Source organism: Chelonoidis abingdonii, chromosome 8, assembly GCF_003597395.2.
Source record: "Chelonoidis abingdonii isolate Lonesome George chromosome 8, CheloAbing_2.0, whole genome shotgun sequence".
NCBI classification, from domain to species: domain Eukaryota; kingdom Metazoa; phylum Chordata; order Testudines; family Testudinidae; genus Chelonoidis; species Chelonoidis abingdonii.
This window is the reverse complement of record NC_133776.1, coordinates 27400102-27422764: the sequence shown is the minus strand read 5'-3', so window position 1 is coordinate 27422764 and position 22663 is coordinate 27400102. Positions and strand designations below refer to the sequence as shown.

At 39.1% G+C, this 22663-nt stretch overlaps 1 long non-coding RNA gene across 1 annotated transcript; it reads right to left on the bottom strand.

Moving 5' to 3' along the window:
- Nucleotides 1-418: 418 nt before the first annotated feature.
- On the bottom strand, nucleotides 419-21489 carry LOC116828872 (uncharacterized). The gene is made up of 5 exons (XR_004374623.2): nucleotides 21327-21489; nucleotides 12635-12841; nucleotides 7891-8077; nucleotides 4407-4614; nucleotides 419-1756 (listed from the first exon to the last, which is right to left on the bottom strand). It is a non-coding gene; the product is annotated as an uncharacterized LOC116828872 (long non-coding RNA).
- Between the last annotated feature and the right edge of the window lie 1174 nt (nucleotides 21490-22663).

Below are 22663 nucleotides of genomic sequence, written 5' to 3'. Positions count from 1 at the left end.
ATCCTTTGCTGATTTTTCCAAACAAAAGGTCATCTTCTCCTCTTGATCTTTGTGTAGAACTCCTGTTGAGCTCAACAGACATGCCACAGATGGAATGAGGGTAGAACTTCCTATTTACAAAAATATTTGTTAAATGACATCTACGGTAGCAGTCAAAAGACTTTGAAGTACTTAACATTATAAACAGTTGTCCTAGAAATACTGTGTTACTTTTGCTGCTGCAGAGAGTGCTGTACAGTGTACAAAAGCATGCATTTCAGCCTGGTAAAACATTTGTAACAGGAACTTAAGCTGTTCAACATTAGCTTGCTAAAGAGTCATCACAATCTACCAAAACTCTCCTATTCAAGCCAGGACTGTGCAGAGCGCCATAAAAGGGAAGGAATATAATTTCATTCGCTGGCTCATACTGCTGAAATGCTAAAATGAGAGAGTAACAGAAATTGTTTCTGCCAGATCTGACAGAAGGAGTGTGAAACAATAGATACAAAACATGTAAATTAATGTAGCATTTTCTTTAGCTGGAATGCTAATTCTATTATCATGACACCTTTTGAACTTCCACATTAAAAAAATATGGTATTCTCTCTCTATTCTTTTTGGTTTAAAATACTTGGGTTACTTAGAAGTACATTTATGTTCTTACATGAAAATGAAATTACATTATAATTTACTACAGGCTTTTTTTCACTTTAAGATTACAATTTAATTCTGACATTACTGTCAGTCTTCCTCATCGACAAGAATTATGCTTACTAGCAATATACTATTGTGTGAGCTCCTTTAGTCTTACTATACATTAAATACCATGTCTTTTACAGTAAATGAACTTACACTTACTCTGCTGTTGTTAAAAGGCAATAAAACACTGTTAAAATGATTCAACAAAATCAGTACACAAATTATTGTTGTATTTTAAATTATAGTTAAGATCTATTAGCAAACATCTTGTTTCTTGAAAATGCTGTATATAGAAATAGTTGCTACATACTTTTCAGAGTCCAGCTGACAGTTTTGCAACAAAATTCTTTGTAAAATTTAATTGCTTTGGATCACATAAAAATAAGGTCCCTGTGAAGCCAGGGAAACACTATGATAAAATGCAAGAGCTTTTAAACAGACTATAACATTTACCTATTTTATTGTTAACATAGCAGCATGAATACTTTTTACTTCAGTATTAGAAGTGACTAATAACTGGCTGGGTACAATCTCATATCATGAAGTAATTTGTTAGTTTATAAATGTGGCTATTAAGCTATTTGTCACTTACACTCTAATTACAATGTAAAAGTCTATTTAATCCCTAAAGTACACAGCAGCATCTTATTTTACTTGTACAAATAAAAAGTCAGAATATTTGTCCAGACATGTTTGTATTTAGTTTTTTAAATTTTGTATTTACTCTAATGGGCAATGGGCAGGGGAAGGAAATGTTGAACTGTACATTTCAATACAGGTGTGAAATCCAAAGTATAGCTGTTTAGTCAGTGTGGGCCATACTGTGACCTGGGCTGCATGGATCTGTGTGTGTGTGTGAGTCAGAGAGAATAGAGAATCTTTTCCTTCCTATTCCTTCCCTGCAACATCAGGACACATTTACTTCTGAGTCCTCAGGAGATCACCAGGATAAGTGCAGCTCAGCTTCCATGATGGTTGATGCATAATGATTCTCAGGGGTTGTCGTCTGCCAGTTGGGGAGGAGGCCAGGTGCCCAGACAACGCCACACAGGTGTTAGGCAACTGAACTCTAATCCTGTTGAAAGAGGAAATAAGATATATGCAATATTGTGTCATTTCTACTCCCCTTGGACCACCCTCGCTCTGAGCCCATCCTGCCTTCTATTAAATGTGAAGGTCACAGTACTCTCTTTCCTGCCTCCTCCACCTTGCTCCTGTACATCTATTGGTTAAAGGCCTATTCTTAACTGGAAGAGCTGTAGAGGGAGGAAGCTGTCCCTTAACATGGGGCCAGATCACCCTTCTTGTCATAAAATTCTTGTGAGGGATCTGGAGAAGGAGTCTTCTTGAAGAGCCACTTGTGGAAGTCCTGCCACATCATCCATGATAGGAGAGGGAGGGCAGGACTTGCCACCCTGTGACCTGTTGTGTCCTCAGAGAGCTTCACAGATTCCAGGGCATTTATTGATGCCCAGGGCCATCTGTATGCAGAGGCAATGTAATCCCACACTGGGTCAGACCCCAAGGATTTTCCATGTTCATCCCCTTTTCCTTAGCTGTGGCAGAAAAACTACATTAATGCCATGCTACCAGAGATACCATGGCTGACCCTAGAACTTCCTGGAGGGGGGCTGAAGGTGCAGGCTGTATTTCTGAGGGTACTTTCAGAACGGCAACTCATAATGTCGAAGAGGTACCTAACAAGACTGTAGCATGTTAATTGAGATCAATTACTTCTAAATATGTATGTTGTCACCCATTATTGGCCTAGTATTTTGGCTAAGGAATAACTTAAAAAAAAAAATCTCTGGCATTTGGGGCACAAAAGCACCTTTATTTATCCAATGCCAGAGTGAGTCTCTAAATGAAATTAAGTTATTAGAGCATGAAGAAAATCCCCAAATTATCTGATATGATTCATCATACTCTGGCATATGTTTTAGCCTCTGGAAAAACTGCATAGTTTTCTATCCAGGGAACACTTGGAGTTGTGTGTGTATTGTCCTATAGACCAACAGAAGACTTTTGTTTTCAACATTGATGGCTTGTTAGTATTACTGCTCAAGTAAGTGCTCATCTTACTTTAGTTTTTAAAAAGTCATTATAAGAAGATAATTGCATTTATTTTTGTTTGCTATAATTAACAGGAGGATATTCCTGGCATGCAAAATAGGGTATTTAACTTCTTTTGGGCAGAGGGAAATTTGAATAAAATGTGACAACAGAAAATATTTTTCTTATCTAATATCATGCATTTGTCGCTAGGCTAAAAGTTGTCGATTGAAATGAACTTTCTACCCATCAGATATCGAAGGCCTGATACTTGGAATCCCTTATTCATTTATTTCTTGGAGAATATTAAAAAAAATTTTTTTTTTTAAAATAAGGTCTCCAGGATTTGGCTCATTGTAACCATTTTAGGTGCTTAAATGCTAGAGTCATGAGTTTGGTACAAATGGATGGGTAAATAACTTGATATTTGTTATAGTTTTGAATATTCTTTCCTTTATTTAGTAGCCATATGAAAGCTGTTCAGCAGTTGTAGAGTATATTGTTTATACTGGGGCTTTGGCTTTAATGTACCGGATGACTGAAGAAGGCTGTAAATTTTAAATTGTTAGATTAGTGGACATGAACATAAAAAGAGAAATAAGCATGAGATACTTCCTCTTTTTCTTGCTGATGATATTTCCTTTTTAGAAGGGCCTTTGAAGCTATCTCTAATTAACATAACCTAGTGAAGCTTTTGTGATAGATTTGGTATATGTCTGAAAAGAATGTTATTTATGCCAACCTAAGTCAGTACTTGGGAGCAACCCAGAGACTCTGTTAAGAATTAATCTATCCGCTACTTATTAGGATAAGTGAAGATGTGTATGCATGAAGTTTACCAAAGAATATATTCTCTAGCAACTAATGCTGGTGGAGAGTCTACCAAGCTCTTTGTTACCTAAACTAATTCTGTTATGTTGTAGCCAAAATTCTCTTTAAGAGTTTCTTATGAAATTGCAATTGCAAAAACTAGGCTGAATGTGTGCAACTCAGAATTGCATATTGTGGTGCAAGAGGTGGTCTACACATCCATATTTGTCCACTTCTGTTAGAGAATTTAAGTTGCAATAAAGACAAATATGCAGCCAAATATGGGAAATGCATCAGGTTGAGGAAACGTTTTCTGTAGCCCATAAAAGTTCCATAATGCTGTAACCAAACTTTAATTGCCAGCCTGGAATATCCATTTGGCAGAAAAAGCCATAGTAGGCTTGCAGCGGCATCCACCAGGCAAGTCATTAAGAATTAGAGCTGTCCAAAAAACTTCCAACCATTAGAAAATGTGAAAGGAGGTGGGGATGAAAAATGTTTGTGGATTTTTTTGTTGCAATTTTCCACTCCCTCCTCTATTTGCACTCTGAACTAACTCTAGTGGAAATATATACATATGTGAAACATTGTCTGACCATTTATTATCATTTCACCAATAAGTAATTTCAGTTATTTTCTCTGTGGTGATGGCAGGAGTCCTTCAGTGTCCACACAGATGATAGTTATTCTGGACCAGTTTGTTTTCATGATTGTCCTGCTTATTGTGGGATCATACTAGGTGGTTTTGGCACAACTCACATAACTGGCTACTCTGTATTTGGAATGAGATTGGCACTGGGGGAACCCTTGCCATGGATGAACCATTATCCCCTGCAGTGTGGGCTTGAGAGGCATGTTTTTACCTCTTTTGATGGTCTGCCCTTGGAGGCTGAAGAACCTTGGGCAATTCCAGGTGGCTGTAAGGAAGAGTAAAGGTCAGTCTTCAGACCACCCTATTCATGGTTTAGTAGGACTGTATAATTAACTTTTGTACTCCATTGTTGATACAGTGGCCCTAAATGCTGTCTCTGCCAACTTCTGTCTTAGCAATCATAGTAGTTCATCAATGAACTGTGATGGATGAAACATGAGGAAAGATATTAAGGGTAGTAGAAATTTTGGGATTAATCTGATTAAAGCTAACGAAAGGGATTAAGGAAATAAAAAGAGAAGGATATGAAATTAATGATGTCTCTAAAATCTTTGAGATACTGACATTTTTTACAATCTTTTTTTAGCAGGAAAAATAAAAGATGTAATGAAGACCTTCTAAAATAAGCTAACCATATTAAAGAGATATGGAGGGAATACTTGGGAAACTCAGACATATCAGAAACATATCAGGAGGGCTAGAAAATGTGCATTTCAGTCTGTTAAGGAAATTTGCCAGTGAACTTGCTGAATCATTAACAGTAACTTCTGAAATTTTATGCAGAACTGGGCAGGTGCTTGGCTGCAGAAAAGCAAATATAGTACCAATATTCAACTGTAAACAAAAAGAAAAAGAAAGAAAAAAGGAAAAAATGATCCTTATCTCTAGTAAATTTAATTCTGTCCCTAGTAAAATAATGGAACAAATATTAAGACAAGGAAAAATACTAAAGTATTAGGGGAAAATGGTCCCATAAGCAATAAGCAATGAGTGTTTTATAATGAATAATTATATTTGCATTCTTTTCAGGTATCTGATATTATCTCATGAAATCCTACTTGCAAAATACATGTAATTTGCTATGGCTATGAAAACTTGCATATAGATTAAAAAGGGAATGATGGAACATAAATCATGGCTAATTATCAGTGGATATTCAGTGTGGTTCCACAGTAGCATGGGCTAGATCCAACCTTGTTTGACATATTTATTCATGCTCTGGAAGTGGAGGGTTGATGAAATTATCAGACGATATTAACTGAGTAGATACTGCAAACACTAATGAATACTTGTGTGTGGGGCCAGGAAGATTTTCAACATGGAGAGGGTAGCAAATTAAGATTCAGCTTGAAAAACATAAACTAATATATCTAAGGGTAGATGATCAGACACAGACAGACCATGGCAAAGAGAAACCTACTGTGATGGGGGTGTATAAACACCACACTGTTTAACCATGGGTTAACAGAGCCTGAGTCCATTAGGTGGCACCTGGAGGGTTGTTAGGCATAATCAATGAAGAAGAAAAGAGAAGCTTGGGAGATTTGAAGCCTGGAGCTTGAACTAGAGGGTACTGAGCCAGAAGGACATCTGGATGGCCGGGGCAGTGAAGCCTGGGCTAGGAGGCAGTAAAGCCCAAGAGGCTGAAATAGTAAAGCGTAAGGGGTGTTTGGAACTGAAGCTTGAGAGACTTTCAAGGAGAAATAGAATCACTCTGCAGTCACTTTTTGGGGAAGCAGGGTAGTAGGAAAGACTTTTGGAAGGAAGGCCTGCAGGGTGAGGAGGAAGCCAGGGGAGGGAAGATACAGGATTGGAGCAAGTTCCTGTGGCTGACCCTGGGACAAGGGTAGGAATCGGTAGGAATGTGGAGAGAAGCTCTGGGAAGTGTTGGTTGTTACAAAGAGACCAGGAAGGGGCGAGGAGAAAGACCTGAGGAAATGCTAATGGCAGGAGTCCAAGCTGGTAGCAGCAAAGTTTCTAACAGAGCAGACTTTGGGTACTCATCTCAGGGTCCGTGGATTAGAATCAAGTGTAGACAGTGGGCATGGGTTTTCCTACCTTCCACTGGAAAGGTGGAGTGATGCCCCCTGATGTAAGGGGGGAAGGGCAATTCAGAGCCTGGAGAGAAGGGTATAAAGATCATCATAAAGATCAAGTCAGAGGCAAAAGACTTGGCACAAGGTCTTAGAATTGTTTGTTGGAGTCTTGTCTGTTGGACTTTATTACTTGAGAAGGGGTGGACTTCAACATGACCCAGATAGAGGGCCGAGTCGAGAGAAAAGGCAGACCACCGCAGGAGTGGAGCAACAGTCAACAGGGGCTATAGTGAGAAAACAGTTGCTGTAACACTCCTGGCCATTAGGGACCTTGCCAATGGTGAGTCAACGTTTCTACATTGGTTTGGAAAGCAGCAATTCTGAAACAGATCTAGGGCTGATAGTAATCAGCAAGTTAGATATTTATTTGCAGTGCAATAAATCAGCCAAAAAGGCCAACATGGTTTTTGGCTGCATTCTCAGGGTATGTGGCAGTAAGCAGGTGAAAGTTTCTCCTCTGTACTTATACTGGAAAGGTAGCTGGAATATTGAGTTCTGGGCACCACAGAACCAGAAATATATTAACAAATTGGAGGGAGATCAGAGAAGAGCCAGAAAAAAAAAGATAATGGTTAGCAGGACTGAGGAAAGTTTACAGGAGTTAATATTTAACTTGGCTAAGCGATGACTAAAGGGGAACATGATAGCTATCTAAAAGTATATGAAAGATTTGAACATCAAAGATGGAGAAGATTTATGTAAGTTGTTGAACGGGGGAAAACTAGCAGCACGAGGGTGAAACTAAAAAAAGGAACTTTTAGACTGAATACTTGGAAATACTTCCTGAGTGAGATGTACTGAAATGTAGAGTAATCTCCTCAAAGAAATCATGAAAAGCCCATCATTTGGCACATCTAAGACAAGACTGAACAAAGCAATTGAAAGTGTACTCTAGGAAACAATTGTTCTTGGCATCGGGATGGATTACATTGCTTAATATATTTTTGGATAGCATCTTTAATATCTATCATTCTAGGCTTCTCAATTCAGCAGTATGTAATTGCACTGCCAGAGTGGTGTAAAGGGGCTTTGGTGTAAAGGAGCGTGAGACCACTAAATGGTTGAAAAGCTCTTTCTTGAGAAGTTTAGCAGCAGCAGTGCTGTTGTAATAACTAAACATTATTCCTCAGGAAATAATAAATATGCATTTGTTTGACAATCCATTTGTTTAAAGTACTTGGGATTTCAGAGAAATTAAAAGAAATAAATCATGATTTCTCAAAAAGTATTAGAATTTCTAGGATTCATGGTGCACTCATAAATGATTACCCTCAATGTCCCAATGACAGAGAGAGAGATAATTTTAGAGAAATGTCAGACAATACTGCAGTTTGAAAAGGGTATCCCGATGGGAGCTTGCTGTTTTGATGGGTTAGATACTGTTGTTTTGATACTAATAAATACCTAAGACACAGATTGCTTAGTATACTTATCAGTCTCTCTCATGGCAACTTAATATTAATAGAACCCTTGAACACTTACTACTGCAACAGCAAATAATAAATACAAAATAGAAAAATTCAATGGCTTGGAGTTCACAAGCCAATTTAGTTAGAATATCAGACCAAACACATTATCTTGATTTCACCTTCTACTTACCTTCTCCAGTATTAAGAAGAAATAGATGCCTCAAAAAAGGCTGGTTGCGTCTTTTAAACACTACACTTGCAATGGCATTTGTTCAAGGAGTAAAGTAGTCTTGAGTACAAACAGATTAGAAGTATTAGCTGTTAAGAACGGTTTCAGTCAGTTCCTGCAAAGCTCCCTCTAGCTCAGAATCCATGTGCTGAAAAACAACAGTAGTCACTATTTAAATTGTACATAAAATATACCCAAGCCCTTTGACTCCAAATGCTATATCACTTGAGCTAAAAGATAAATCTCCAATAAGTATCAGTGGCAGTAAGCAATTTACTTTCTAAAATACAAATCACAAGAGGGCAGTGGTATTTACAATAATTGACCTTAAAGTATGCTTTCCATCTAAAGATCTCAGAGCTCTTTACAAATACACATTCCTCTCATTTCAACAAATCACATCCTAGACCATATGGGTTTCATAAGATTCAGATCCCACAACTGAGTCCCAGTCTGTAATAAATTAGGTGCAGATAGCCATGGTATAGCTGATGATGTCTATATAAGTATTCGGCACATGGAATTATGAGAGTGTGGACATTGCAAAAATTACTTAATTACTTGCCCCAAATTAGTGTTAAAAATTCTGTTGTTTTTTTTTAAATAAAATCACTGGTTCCTGCTATCAGTTCACTTACCAAGAAAGGAAAACTTTGCTCCTAATTTTGGGTCTGCTTGACATGAGATGGAGCAGGAAGACAAAAGCTGTTGTCTTGAAACATTGAGATGAAAATGATTGAGAAGGGATGCTTTATCTCTCGACTGGAGAGAAAAGAGATTATCCATATGTTTCCCACACTTCCTGTCATTCAGATAATAGTTTCCAAATTAAATCAAGGAGTCTCTTCTTTCTTTCTTCTTTTTTTTTTTTTTTTAACAAAAAACAAACCAAACAAGCCTCCCTAACTGATTGTTGTTAATTATTGGTGCCTAAGTGGAGAGAGACAGAATACATATAGACTGTTATTTAAAAAGTAGGGATCAGCAATTGGACCAGCATACAGCACTCAGTTTGGTTTTTTAAAATAAAATACTAAGAGCATTGATCTATCTATTAAGAACAGAAAAAAAATGAACAGTCCAGGCTCAATTTCATGCTGGTGATGATAGGCTGCTTTTTTTTTCTCTCAGGGGAAGAGAATTAGAAAAAAAACAAGTTAAAAAGAATATTTGCTTAGCTCTGACCATTTACTTCATTCCGAATCAAGTTACATTATTAACTCTGAAGCCGTGCAGCACTACTTTTTTTTTTACTGTTTAAAGAAAACACTGAAAATTCAACATATTAACTTGTAATTTGAACACATAATTGTTCTTCCCTTTTTTTTTTACTATCATGTGAATAATCTCTCTCTGTTCCACGCTTGTGCATGCTCACTCTGTCTCACATGCCCTCCCCTACACATACACACGCTGAATATTAAGCTTCCGTATAACCTATATTGGGTGACACCCTCTTCTTTATCTAAGCTAAGAAGTACTGTGTTGTTAATCTGCACTTTCCAAAAGATATCAGCTAATTTCTTAAGTGAAAAGATATAGAACTGGTTTCTGTATTTTGCCCTCAACCCGGCCAGCAACGTTTTTTCTTGTGCTTAAGTCCAGAAATATCTGCTGTATTCAAAAAAGAATTTCTTTTATCATTTAGATAATGGGTCCTATATTTCAGAGAGAAGTTAATTTGCTTCTTTCTATATTCTGTGGATTAGACTGTCCCTTTACAGCACTGCCCTGGCGGGTCTGAGGCTGGTAGAATTCTTTTGGGGGAATTTGGGCAATGGTGGCCCATGTAACATGTTCTCCCCACACCTAGGACCAGGCTTACTGACAGGGGTAAAGGGAGATAGGGTCATCCATCATCCCTCCTCTTCCTAACTGCTTTGTTGACATAAGCCTGGATCAATCCTCACTCCTTGAGCCAAAGTACTGGAACTGTGTCTGGCCTCTGTGTGGGGATGCACAAGGCCAAAGGATTTTTGTGCCATTGTTCCCCAACTTGCATGCCTGTGTAGGGCCAGACTCAGAATGTCTTTGAGTCTATTTTTAAGTAAGGATTCTCATCTTGCTGCAAAATCCAGACCCTAAGGATTGGTCATAAGCTCAACATTATCAAAATGGCTTTTCATGGGAGCCTGCATGATATTTTTATATGAGGTGCTTAGGTACTAGAGTGTGGCACTCTTCTTTACTGAGGTGGGTTGAGCAGTATATTGTTGCCTGTGATATATGTAGGCAGCAGGGGTTGCCAGAGAGATTCCTCTGCCTCAAGCACACGCAGAAACAGGTGCTAGATGTGTAGTCATGTTGCTTAATGCGCTATTGAAAGGTGCTTAAATATTAAGGCGATGAGCGGTACAAAAACGTATAGAAAATAGTATAGAAAAGCACCAAATGGGCATCATGTGGGACTGATTTTCCTCTTCCACCATTGGAAATTGGGCTTCTCCAGTTTTCATCAAAATCAATAGGGTTCTGCACCGTGATGCCTGGAATGGTCTGAAATTTTGATCAGAAGTGGTATTCAAAAGTTATCGCAAAACAGACAAAGTTAGTTGCCACTGAGTCATGTGTGGGGCCTTGGTTCCCTTCTCCAATTAAAGTCTGATCCTGCAAGCTGCTTGAAGCATCCTGAGGATGCTCACTGCCTGCCAACTCCTATTGAATTCATCAAGCAGTGGGGATGCTAAAAGCTTCAGAGGACTTGGCCTTAAATTCAAATATTCGAGAAACTCCCAGCTCTGCTCCCTCCACATTCCCCCAAGTGTGCTGGAAGTGAGGAAACTTAACTATGTTTCCTTAATTTCTACTTTTGTCATTGTTATAACATATTCTGAAGATGTTTTAAGGGACAATATATCCTTAACCATGACTCTATCTTAAACACTTTTGTCTGGTAATTTGTACCCTACTGTGGGCATATTGTTCATGCATGGCTGCTGGTTATACTCATAAATTATGTTCCTTACGGCAAACAATTTAACAAGGCCATGTCATTGCGTTTAGTACCATGACAACAAAGCATCAGGAAATGGAAAGAGGCTCCAGAGTTGAGAAATTTGTGGTAGCAGAAATGTTAATTTAAAAATACTTTTGGTATGCCAAAGCCCTTCACTGCTAACACTGTCCAACGATAAATGAAAGGAAAATGCATATTATTATATAACAGTTTATAAGCATTAAGACTTACGGCACTAGAATTTGATTTGTTTTTCAAGGAAGATATTAGCAAGAATATCCTGAAGTCAACTTTCAATGAGATAATCTGCCATATAGGCATCATTCTGTGGTACAACAATCCTAGCAGACAAGTAATTTTTTGAAACACGTGAGTGATAACAAATAGGTAGGTTGGAAAATGCTATGACACAGAGACAATGAGTTTGTGTTACATGAGTGGTGATGTAAATTAGCAGCCAGGTAAGGAAGAGAAATCACAGCAATTTTTTTTGTTGCTCACAGAAACTGAATACACAATACTTAAAGACCATGAAATTACAATTAGGGATTATGTCAAGCAAAGAAATGTTTAAAGAATTGAAGCTTTTGATTTTGTGCATTTCATAATGATGGAATATTGAAAGAGTATAATTTTTTGCTGTCATTTAGGAGGCACACAATAGAATTAGGGATGTTGAGGGTGACAGACAAACTATATCGCAGGTATGTTGAGCTTTCTAGCCCTCTCTGGCCAAGTAACCTTCGGAGATGGATTCAGAAGGTATCACCTATTTGGCTTTCATCAGAGTCAACTTGTGATGATAGTTGCTACTGCTGATTTGTGAGGCAACAAAAATAATAATTAAAAAAAAAGATGTGGGAGAATATAAGCCACTTACACAATGAAGAAAAATGAAAGCATATAATGTGACCTTGTTTTGATGCTGTTGACCTTTTTCTGTTTAATTTGGACTTTTGAATTGGTACTTCTTGAACTGGCTTAAATCTTATAGTCTTCAGCATACTCTGTGTTTCCCTACAGAATTTTTCAGTTTTATTTCTAGTTACTGCTTGGGATGTGCCATGCTCTGTTTTAGGTTCTATTTTGTTCAGAATTAAATTTTTTTTTCAGAGTTTTCAGTATCATGTATGTGCAGATAATATCCAGTTATACTGTTCATACTGTACAAACTCTATAAGGAAGATTACTCTTATGCATTATATTTGTGTGACTCAATCACATTTTCTTAACAAAAGCAATAATGAGTTACTCCCCAGAAATAAGATAGCTAATAAACATGATATTTGCAACCTTTGGTAGTTCTTTCTGTATTCCAGATATTGCTTATGATCTTGGAGTCGTTGTCCTGGTCCATGGTCCTAGATGCTACGGTGATACCACTACTAATAAACAAAATTGTAATGCTACTGCCAGGTATCAATGACAGTATTTAGGGTCACACCCATGACTTCTGTAGGGGGCATCCTTGCTAAAATAAATAAAAGTAAATCAAGCCCCACCTAAAAACTTTCTCCTTAGGTTTAGGTACTTGAAATTTAAATCTTTTGGTCACCTTGTCAGGTGTTTCCTGGGAATATAAAACCACCGTTATCTTCTATTTGGGAAAACATAATTACCATATATTTACATTAAAAAAATAGCAAAACCCCAGCAATGTGTTGGGCTATAACCAGCCCCACACTCCTAATTATTAATTGCCCAACTACTGAGGCCCAGAATTCTTATTCAGAAGACAACCCCACATACCTGAAACTTCATTCATGAATTCAGTGGTTGTCAAGTAGGCATCATGGGGTGGTTGCCTTCTGGTAGTTGTCAGCGAATCTTGTACCACTAAGTCCTGCTCTGACTTGCGGCTTCCCATTCTGTTCTCAGAAAGTCAGCTGCACCAGCAACTGGGTCCAGTCCCACAAAGTCATCTCTGCTGCAGACAGTCCAGTCACACAAGGTCAGCTATGCACAGGGATCAGAATCTCTGGATAGGAAATGCAGAGCAGCTCAGGACCCAGGGTGGAGCCCTGCAGGTCTCATAGTTGAATATGGATTCCTTTCTCAGCCAGAGTCCACAACCTATCAGCTCAGGGTGATCAGTGAAGGGTATGTATTACACAATGCATGTACCCTTTCATAAATACATTCACATTGCCAAGTTATTATCATTCATAAAATCAGAACATAAACTCCAGATCATGCAACACAACACACTATATGCAACGGTAGGTAAGCAAAATTGTATTTTATAAAAACAATACCTGCCAAGAGCTTGACTTTCTTATATGGGGGTGGGCGGATGCAGACCTGGCCTTCTGACCCTGAGATTTACAAAAAAGATTAACATCCACTGAAATGTAATCTTTGAAGTTTGACCAAGTGGTTTATAAACTGAACATCTCAGTCTCTTTAGATCCATGAGATGGAACAAACCTGAGGGTATCAATATAATATGTGATATCAGTTTCCTTTTGTACATCTCACTAACTGTTGAGTTCACAAATATCTGCTTTACATGTTGTTGTGTTCATATAAAAAGATCATGCTTACATGACTGTTAAAGCATAGTCACATGACTTTTAAAAAACACCCTATCAGTTTCTCCCTTACTCCCTTTCCCTCGCAGTATTAATTACTAATGACATTTGCATGAAAAAAGGATTGTTCTTGGTCAGGAGTTGCTTTTGCTGATTTTTGTTTTGTTTTTCTTTTTGTTTTGGTTTTGCCTTCTGAAATCATGCTCCTATGTTTGTGATACAATATCTCTACAGCAACAGGTCACAAACAGAGCACCATGACTTCAAGAGAGGAACATGTAGAAATCACTGATGGGCTGCCAAACAACAAAGATTTTGTTTCATCACGAACACAAGGCCAAATATGAAGCTCTTGATTGGGATTTAGTCAATCCTTTTTCAGGTGAATTTCCACTGAAGACATTGTAAGTCTGCTTGGGTAAGAAATGCTATGCCCACAGTACCAAATCCTGACTTCTGCTAAATGAATTAAATCACATAAAACCTGGTTAAATGTGATCTGCGGAAGAAGAAAAATAAGGTGCAGAACACTCCTGAAAAATATTCAGTAAGGCCTACTCAGTGCCTCATTGTTCTCTCTCCATCTGTGCTTGGAGGTGAAAATTACTCCACAATAGTACAGGATAGCTATTAATTACATTCTTCTTAAGAAATGAATGTAACATATCTAAATAGGCGCATGCATGTATACATTGAGGAAGGGGGGCGAGAGAGCACTGTTTGTTTTTAAATAAGGATCTTCAGGATCCAGTCAGAAGACGTGACTTAAACAGATTCATGATCTAAAAGAAATTTTGTCCCTTACAGTAACTGCATGAAATATATAGGGTTGTGTTTCATTAAAAGACAGTAGCATGAGACATGGCTTGAGGCATGGACAGAACAGACAGGAGTACTTTGTCACATCTTTTTAAAACAGAGATGCATGATTAGATTGGATTAGTGTGTCAGAATATAAAAGTTGTTCACCTTGCTGAGGCTGCAGTTTGTGGAACAGATGGCATTTCTCTCCCCTCTCTTCCTCTCCCTCCTCCCACCAGGCCATTCCCTCTATTTCTCCTTGCAGTTATCTCACGGGCTATAATTTGCACACCACTACATTGTCTTTTCATTTTTTAGCTGACAAACTAGTATCAAAGAGCTTTAAAATCTTTGGGTCTAGGATATGTCTACACTCTCAGTTGTACTGGTTTAACTAAATTGGTTTAGAAACTGAATTAAATTCAGGAGTTGCGGAGTGCCATTTAAAGTGTGGGTGTGTGTGGTTGGGGGATCATAGATTTCCTCCATACAGTACACTGCCCCCACCAGCCTGATCCTCTTCTTCTGCTCTCAGGTGACCCCTCCCCCATCAACAGTCTGATGACTCTGTGCCCCGCCCCCCCCATACGCACACAGGTGGCAGTGCAGGTGAGGGAGGTTAGTAGTAGTTCAAGGCCTCTTTGCCTTTTACCTTCCCATGAGGCTCTACACCCACCTCGTCCCAGGAGCCTCCCTCAGCCCTTGAGGTAGAGGAAGCCTCCCTGTGATCATTGACACACAAGCCCCTGCCTTTTCCCCCATGAGTCACTACCCCTACCCTACCCCCTCCCAGGAGCCTGAGCCATTGAGGAGGGCCCCCTACTATCTCTTGCCTGGAACCCCTGCCGCCTCCTCAGTCCTCCCTGCTGGCAAACCTTGGGTCCGTCTGTCCTGCTTCTGACCCCTGGCACTGAGAGGAGCAGGAGGTTCAGCCACCGTGGTTTTGGCACGTTGAGGGCCTGTCACACAGAGTGGAAGCAGGGTGCTGTGCCAGCCATGTGACCTACGTGCTGTAGTTAGAAGATTGCTGCATGGCTGCTGGTGTCACTGGCATGCTTGCTGTTTATGGTGTCTGGCTGCAATGTGCCGGGGGGGTTGTGTTTTTTTCCACTCCCCCATAAATGTGAACATTGCAACTGGCAACACACAAGGCCTTTAAAAAAACTGGGTAGGCTGGTCAAAAAGTGGCAAGGTGGCAACTCTCAGTGCTTAAAAGCGGTTAGGCCATGACACAGGTGGCCCCCCTACTCCATGGCCTATGAAACTGGTACAGCCCCCTTGTCTGGGTGCCCTTAAGTTGATTTGAATGCCTCACATTGATTTAGCTTAAAACACTCAAACCAATGTAAGAGTGTCCACCCAAGGAGGTTGTACCAGTTTAACTAAAATCAGTTTCTATGCTGGTATAATTGTACTGCTAAAGATACTGTGACATACCAGGGTAGAATCCAGACCAGTGGGGGATTGTGTCACCTCTGCCCTGGAACCTTGGGTGCCTTGCTGTTATAGCCCCCAAACTGGACTGCTCACAAACAGCCACCGGCATACAGGTCACTCCAAGATGTGATTGTGTAACTGCAGCCTGCTAGTCACACCCTGGCTCTCACCAGTCTGGATTATACTGCAGGGTGACCCCAACACACTCCCAGTCCCAGAATTTCCCCCAGAAATGTATGTTTTGTACTGCCTAGACCTCTCCTAGACAGTCCAAATATATTAAATTCATTATTCCTTTAGGGGAATAATATACACTAAGCTATTATCTCAAATGCAGTTGCCAAGACACTTTAACTTAAACACACTGGATTAGATAAAATTTCTCTTTGTAGTTAATGAACTTGTTTTACTGTTTTAAATGAATACAGGTAATGAGACATAAGAGTCCAAAATAGTTACAAGAAAAATAAAGATAAAACACTTACTAGTTTCTAACTCAGAGGTTCTCAACCTGTGGCCCAATCTGCTCATAGCTGCGGCCTATATGACATCCTCAGGGCCATACGGGTAGTATGTATATATATTGTGTGGATGTAGCCACATAACTCATAGAGAGCTGCAGTGGTAAATAGGTTGAGAACCACTGGGCTAACTGAACAAACCATATTAGATTCAAGCAAAATTTCTCACTGCATGCTTCTAGCAGATTACTGACCAAACACTTTGAGTCAGGACCCCTCTGCCAGAGTCCAACAGCTATTTCCTTTGTCTTTTCAGGTGGAGAGACTGCAATGGGCAGGGAGACAGACAGGGGTGCATTGGTATGTTTGACCCTCCTTTTTATAGTTTAAATATTTCCAGTTGAGAACCAAAAGACAAAGAATCTATGTGGAAGGATGTTCCCTGCTAATTTTTTTTTCAATCTCTTTCAGCTTCCTTTGTTTTCCCTTTCTGCTTGATGACTCTATTTATTGCTTAAGTGCAAATTAAGGCAAGAACATATTCCTTTGTTTAGAACTGATTTGTTTGCCAACATCTGCTGGATGGGGTTATGGGGTTTGGAACATTTATTAATAGCATCATACAGGGGAATCTTGCAACTCCATTTATACTATTTCTATGCATATTTTATCAGGATAATACTGACTAGCAAATTATAAATTGTCAAATGATACAAGGCATACCCTGTACAAAGATTATTACAGTAGCGTGGAGGGTGTGAAATGAATATAGGGGTGTATTCCATCACAATTTCACTGATATAATCCCTCATGTGGGTACTGTTATTCCAGAATAAGAATGTCCACAGGGAAGGTTACACTGGTATAACTATAGTGGTATAATTTTAGAGGTATCTGTACCAGGAAATTTCCCTGTGTAGACAAGCCATTTAATTAAATCACAGAGCCTTGTGTGTAGTCAAGGCCCTAATCCTGCAGACTTTCCCCCGCACATAATCTTTTCTCATGCGTGACATGTTGTTGAAGTTCGTGGCACTATTTTCATTAGTAAGTTTTACTCTTGTGATAAGATTTGCAGGGTCAGCCTCTTTGTTTTCTTGTTAAGTAATTAGCAGTCGATAACCCAATTTGTGTTCTGGAATTGCTGTTTTTATTACTTTATTTTATGGATAGCCTTCTAGGATATAGTCTCATGAGAGCTGCAGAATTTAACAAGCACTTCTAGAAACTCTGTTGATTCAATGCTGGGTTTTGGTATGAACTGTATATGGAAAAAATACCAGGGATTAAAGGGCTCTTTAATTTCCAGCCTGAGATTCTTGTTGTGCCTCTCTTTGTTAGATTAAAGTCAGATAAATTTGTGCCTTATTTCTAATTTGAATTTTTAACAGTGAGGGTGATTAATCATTTGAACAAGCTCAGAAAGGAAGTGGTAGATTCTCAAGTTCTTGAAATCTGCAGATCTAGACTCCTGTAGATGCAATTCTGAAAAGATATGCTTTGGCCAAACACAAGTTTTGGAATCGATAGAGGAGTAAATGGATTAAGTTCTATGGCCTGTTTTACGCAGTAGGACAGACTAGTTGAACTAGATGGTCCCTTCTGGTTTTAAATCTGTTAATCTATGTGAACATCTACTTCCTGGAACTGCTTTTCTTAAACTCCTACTTTTCAGAAAATTACCAACAAGACAAGCCAATTGGAGTAACTGGAAGATAATTTATACAGAAGGGAAAATCTAGAAGGGCTGACTCTTCAGTGGTTCCACACTGCTTGAATTTTACTCTTGAATTAGAGCTGGGTGAAAAAAAATTGCACAAAACTTTTTCTCCCCACAAAAATGTGGATTTGGATTGACTGAAACAATTCGTGAATTTGGGTTGAATTAAAATTGGTTTGGTCAAAAAAAAAATAATAAAAAACTCAGAAAGAAAAACATGCTGTGATTTTCTTCAATTTGTAACTCCTTTCTGTTTCTGAATTTTACTGCAGTATTATTTTTAAAAAAGATTAACTATAAAACAATCTTTTGTTTTGGTATAAGCAAAACATTTTGTTCAAACTGAAACAAAATATTGTTTACTTTATCAGTTTGCCAAAAAAAGAGGGGGGAAATTGTTTTTGGTTGACAAATTGAATTTTATCAATTCGGCCACTGAATTGAAAAATAAGTTATTATCACAGCTCTATTTGTAGACAAAATCCATGCTGAAAAATGATGCATACAGTAAGTTATGTTAGTACATGCTCCTTGATAACCATGGGAATACCTGTGTGAGGAGTGGCTTTGAACCTCTGTGCTGGCATACCTTACTTATCAAGGCAATGTGTAGTACCTTAATCACAGGGGAAAGATAAGAGTGTATTGAACCAGACAGTAGTGATGGGGGGCGGGAAGGAAATCTCAAATTTGGTGGCCTACTTATCTTTCAATGATTGTAAGGTAAAAGATTAGACATGAACATGTCATCTTCGGAACTGTCCTTTGAGATAAGAGCAGCGTGCTGAGATGCTGACATACATCAGTTGCCCATACCCCCTTTGCAAGCAACTCCAGGTATCTAAGATTTTTTGTCATTGCAGATCAGTCCAGTTTGCCTCTTAAGCAGTTCAGCCTGACTATACAGCTTTCTAGGATTTGCCTACCCCAGCGGGCTGCATATATTTTCACCTTGATAGGGCTCTTCATTAGTAGTATAGAGTGCTATAAAAGGAGAGCTTAATTCAGAAAAAAAAGGAAACCCCTATATTTAATTATAGAGTCAAACCCTAAACTCATAGTATGACTCTCTTCCAAAGTCTGTACTATAGGGCAGATCCTCAGCTTGTATAAGTCGGCCTAATTACACCAGCTGTGGAGCTGGCTAAATAATTCTGAATAGTGCTGCCTTTCATTAACTCCTTTTATACCAGGCCTGTTAGAATACCCAGAGATTGTCCTCTTTGAATCTGATCCTGACCACTGGAGACTTTCACTGACATCTGCAAGCTTTGGATCAGGCCCTTAAAAGCAAATCCAGTATACCTAGCAGAATGGTAGGTACAGAGGGTCACATTTTCTGCTGATATAACTCCATTGACGTAGTGGAGTTATGCTAGCAAAAAAATTGGCCAAGAGCATCTATCTTGACTATGTCACTGTTCAGAAGAGCACAGTGACAGAAATAGGAAGCATGGCCAAAGATACTTTAACTGTTAAATTAATCAAGCTTTTAGTGATATAAATCTAAAACGATACAGGGTATATTCTATTTTTCATGCAAGTCAACACCCTCTTCTCGTTCAAATACATCTTAACAATCCCCTTTTGAAAAGCACATGAAAAATAAAGTTTAAGTAATAATAATAACTTAAAATAAAACAAAACCCATCGGCCCCTCCCCCACCATCTACATTATTTCCTCTTAGGACTTTTCATTGTGGTCTGTCTTTTAGACTGCAAGCTTTTGGGACAGCCTTTATCTTTGTGCTTTGGACTGTTTTTAGCCCATTCACAAAATCAATAATAACAAGGGATATCTAAGTGTTTCACTTAAATGATTATGTCTCACAACTTAAATAGGAAATATTTAACATCATCCCTTGTAAACAGCAGTAAACGGAGGCAGAGAGAAGTTTTTTTGACTTGCCCGAGGACACATAGTGTGGCAGAACAAGGAGCAAAAGCCACGGCTGCTGACTCAGATCCAAGCTCTGACCATTAAACCACATTGCCACTCAAACATCTTTTTATCAAGCTTCTTTAAAAGGTCCTAACATATAGCTTTAATAATATTTTTTTTGTTTGGCTTTGTAACTGGATGGATGCCGGTTTGTAAAGCATCACCTGATTTTCAACAGTGAAATAGAAAAACTATGTAATACTAGATGCCAACAATCTAATACTTTGACCCTCCCACCTCCTGAAGAAACCATTGTCTTGGACACCTAAACCTTTCGGAATTTACAGTTAAACCCCTCCACCTGTGAAATAAGAGCAAACATTTATTATAAATATATTGTGTGAAGAAGCCTATTTATTTCTACCGTACATACTACATATAATTTCCTGATAACAGGCACCTGAAGTAAGGCATTCCTAGCACTCAAAATATTCGGTGAAAGCTTCAAACCACCTGCAAGGGTTAAAATAAAGCTTATTTTCTTAAAGTAAATGGGCCCTCGTGGAGTTCTGTTGAAGGCGATTCGTCCCCAATTTCTCTTCTCCTGTTCTCCTTTGGAGATTCTCCTTTGGAAACTTTCCCTTGGATATCCCCAAATACCCACTCAGGCTGTTTCCACGGCTCAGTGGGGATTTGCACAAATCATAATTAGTTAGTAACAACATGGATATGCTTCCTGACCCCTTCCCCATGTGCAACCCCCGAGTCACTGCTTCTATGAGCACCAGGAAAGAGGGAAATGATGCGGCAGAAGTGGCATGTCTTATAGCCCATGTTTTTGGCCCTATATCTTGGATCTCAGTTTTGCTGGTTATGAATGACTAAATCCGGTATCTTGTATGAATGACTAAATGAGTAACTCTGTGGAAGTTACTAATTGCACTAGTGTAACTGAGGATCATTTACCATATCCACAGTGAAGAAGTCCTGCAGGCTTTTCTTACCTTTTTCAGTTACTGGAATGTTTTATGCAATGCTACATCAGTCTGGAACTCTGTACATACTCTTTGCTGTAGCCAATGCTGCAGAGTCCTGTGGCTAAATACATAGATGAACTGACTTCTTCTAATCACAGAGACTGCATTCAATGATCCCTTGTAGCAACAGGATTCTTTATTGCAGCTAAACCCAATTTTTTTAAAAAAAGAACAGATTTCAATCAACACATTCTGCCAGGAGATCAGGTTTTGGTATGTGGGCACGTGTCTGCATGGCAGGAAAAATTTGAACTATATTATGGATTTTCATTCTGAATATTCCTTTTATTATGGTATCTTATACCCCCGATGGTCAAGCGGGGAGCTCATGTGCATGAGCCTTCATGTAACAAACCAGCATTCTGATATGGGAGGGCTAGGGAGAGAGAGACACAGAAATCTGAAGAAAGAGCAGGTCGTTATACTGCTACTAAAGAAATAAAAATAAAGCACCTTTGTGACCTGGCATGCTTGAAGGAGGACAGCTAGGCATCTGTTTCCTTCTCTTCCATCTCTATAATAGCCTTGCCTCCCTTTCTAGTTTATTGCTTAGGTATTTACACTCTGCTCACCTCCATTATATCTGTGGATGGGGTGAAGGAACTTCAGCTGGTGTCCCATTTACCTGACGCAGGTGATGGCTCTGTTTTGGAGTTACGTTCTGAGTGCACAGCCCCTTATATTCAGCTGTGGAGACCAAGCATGTGCCAGGTCTTCCAGTCATTGTGTTCAAGAGCCTGTAGGCAGAGGCTATGGTTTGGCAGCCACATAGCTGTTATGTAGTTGGCTACGGTGATGATTGATGTATTTGTATGATAGCATTTAAGGAGTCCCAGCCAAAGGCTCCATTGTACTAGGCATTGTATAAACCCTTAATTAGAGACAGTCCCATCATGAGCCAGTGTAATTAGGAAAGATTAGCAAAGTGAGTGACTTTTATTATCTCCATTTTACGGGACAGTGAGGAACAGAGAAATTTGACCTGCCCAAGGTCACATTGGAAGTTTGTGGCAGAGGCAGGAATTGAACCAGATGCCTCAGTCTTAGTCTAGCACCTTAACCACAAGACCATCCTTCTGTGTTTGTGGGAAGTGTTTTCTACCTCAGGTTATAGAATCATAGAATATTGAGGTTGGAAGGGACCTCAGGAGGTCATCTAGTCCAACCCCCTGCTCAACAAAGCAGGACCAATCCCCAGATTTTTACCCCAGTTCCCCAAATGGCTCCCTCAAGGATTGAACTCACAATCTTGGGTTTAGCAGGCCAATGCTCAAAGCACTGAGCTATCCCTCTCCCCCCTGCATAAGCATATGTGTAGTGCTGAGCATCTTCAGAGCTATGCTAGGATGCAAAGATCCAGCCACCGCTACGCTCTACTGCAGAATGCAACAGGATCAGAATTTGGCAGCTGTGTTGCCATCTGCAAACCAATCACCCTCACTTTCACCTTACCTTACAAGGCCATAAATCCCTCCTACCGGATAGGAGAATGTTGAGGAAATTTAGCAAAGAGAACCACACAAAGTTCCCAATGGAGTGGTCCTTCCTCACTTCCCTCACTCCAGATTTTTCCACAGGAGGCCAACATCTGGCTCTGTCATTGAGTGATTGTTTATTGTACTCTGTATTCTTGCTCTGGAACTCAGCAGAGCATCATCACTTTAGGTAACATCCCCTTGCACTTGGAGTTTAATTAAAAAGTCTGTAGTTTTATAAACCTAATTAGTGCCAAAGACATTAGATTGCCTGTACATATTATTTCCCCTTTATAAGTAAACAATAAATATTTGCACACGTTTACAAAGAAACAATAGTTTTCACATCGCTCCATATTTTTTAGACTGAACAGTGGAAGCATTAATTTTGTTAACTCCAGTAATTCATTAGGCTGCTGTCCATCTATTTGAAA